This window comes from Octodon degus, unplaced genomic scaffold (assembly GCF_000260255.1).
Source record: "Octodon degus isolate 3935 unplaced genomic scaffold, OctDeg1.0 scaffold00203, whole genome shotgun sequence".
Classification (NCBI taxonomy): domain Eukaryota; kingdom Metazoa; phylum Chordata; class Mammalia; order Rodentia; family Octodontidae; genus Octodon; species Octodon degus.
The window spans coordinates 1,268,780-1,270,792 of NW_004524779.1; the positions used below are offsets into that span (position 1 = coordinate 1,268,780).

Below are 2,013 nucleotides of genomic sequence, written 5' to 3' on the forward strand. Positions count from 1 at the left end.
TCAGCTGTATCTGTTGCTGCCCAACTGTCGTGTAAGGACTGTGCTGAGCTATGAGATACTGTCAAGACAAGAAGCTATTTCACTGCCATGTTGGAAACAAACCTAATGTGAGCAGGATTTTTGCACTAATGGAGAGAAAAAAGAAACTTCCTCTTCAGTGAACTGGTATAAGTGGCAGCTCTTTCAACACATCTCTTCCTTTTCTTCTCCTCCCTCCAATTAAGGACATGTGGTTGTATTTTGTCTGCTGTCAGTGAGGTTGGAGCCCACCCACAGGAAGCTTAGTCAGGCTCTCTCCTGTGGAAAGCAGCTGGCCTCATGGCTCTGCTACATCATCCTTTCCCTGTGCCTTCTGCCTGAATTCTATTTTCTCGACTTCCTCTGTTCCCTGATCCAGTCCCTCCGCTAGACCCAATGGTATCCCCCAGAGGAAAATATGTGGGGGCTGTTTTATGAAGCCTTCCAGCCTGAGGAAGTCTTATAAGGCATTAAATTTTGCACCTTACTCCTGTTAGTAGTTTGTGCCCTCAGATTCCCATCTGCTCCTCCCTAGAAATATCACTGATGACAGTAATAACAAGTAGCTTTGTCTCCAATAGGTCAACTTCACGAATTTACGTGTCATCCTTGTGCAGGGGCCATGCTAATCTTCTCTGTATCGTTCCAATTTTAGTATGTGTGCTGCTGAAGTGAGCACTGTGGTTGCTCCAGTAGATCAGATTGCAAAATTAGGATTCTATGAAAAGGTAATGCCTCAGTTCTTTCACAATTGATGGCTCACTCCAAGGAAGACAGAAAATCCACCTGACACTGGTCTTAGCTTGCTTATCATGAAGTATATACTTAAGAGTTTTGTTCATAAGATTAGCCATTGAATTGTCACATACTGACCCAAAGGCACAAAGATCTACAGCTTCCATTGCACTCACTGATGGATCTTGAAGGGGTAAGGGCAAGTTCCAGAACTTTCCTCTGTTCCACAAGCACCACTTTACCAATTTCCATACAAGTGCTGGTTGTTGCATTGGGGATAGGTACTGTCTAAAAATCTGGCTGTCAGCCACCTTAGTTAACAATTCTATACATTTTGCATCAGATTTAATTCTCAAATTTAAGTTTGTGAGCCGGGTATGGTGGTATACGCCTATAATCCCAGCACTCTGGAGGCTGAGGCAGGAGGATTGTTGCAAGTTCAAGACCAGCCTGGGCTACAAAGTGAGCTCAAGGCCAGCCTGAACTGCATAGCAAGACCCTGTCTCAAAAAAGACCAATAATAATAATAATAATAATAATAATAATAATGATGATGATGATGATGATGATGATGTTTATGAGGTAGGCATGATTTTATAAATGAGAGACTGAAGCTCAAGAGTTCACATAGCAACTGGATATCTATCGCAGATATTCAGACCCAGGTCTCTGGATCAGAAGTACCACCTGCTTCCAAGAAGAAAAGCTTTAGGACAGAATCGAGGCTGGGGGAAGTATGCATCTTGCACGTCAGTGGGAGGGCCTGGAGAGTCAGGCAGCGCAGGGTCATTTCCCTCTTCTACTCCCTGCTGTCCCAAGTAGGTCAAGCCCCTCCAGGGAGTCGAGTACCTGCACCACTCATCTAGCGTTTCCTCTGCTTGCTTGCTTTAGCACTGTTTAAAGGGATCAGTGAAATGGGTCTGTTTGTTTGGATTTTTGAGACTGGGTCTTACTATGTAGTTCACACTGACCTTTAATTCAGTGTATGGCCCAGACTGGCCTCAAAGTCATGGCAGTCCTCCCGCATCAGCCTCCCAAGTGCTGAGATCACAGGTGTGCCCCACCACACCCAGGTAGAAATCATTTGCATTTTATAATGTGAATAAAGCTTAATAATTCTATTGAGGGGCTGGTGAGATGGCTCAGTGGTCTAAAGCACCTACTTAGAACAAGCTTAGCAAATCACAGGGACCGCAGTTCAATCCCCCAGCACCACATGCCAGCCAGCCCCGCCCCCTAGTGGGCTGAGCTGGCCACACA

At 45.3% G+C, this 2,013-nt stretch overlaps 1 non-coding gene across 1 annotated transcript; it reads right to left on the reverse strand.

Annotated features, from left to right (window-relative positions):
* Window positions 1–594: 594 nt before the first annotated feature.
* LOC111813599 lies at window positions 595–697 on the reverse strand. The gene has a single exon (XR_002818809.1). It is a non-coding gene; the product is annotated as a U6 spliceosomal RNA (small nuclear RNA).
* Window positions 698–2,013: the final 1,316 nt, after the last annotated feature.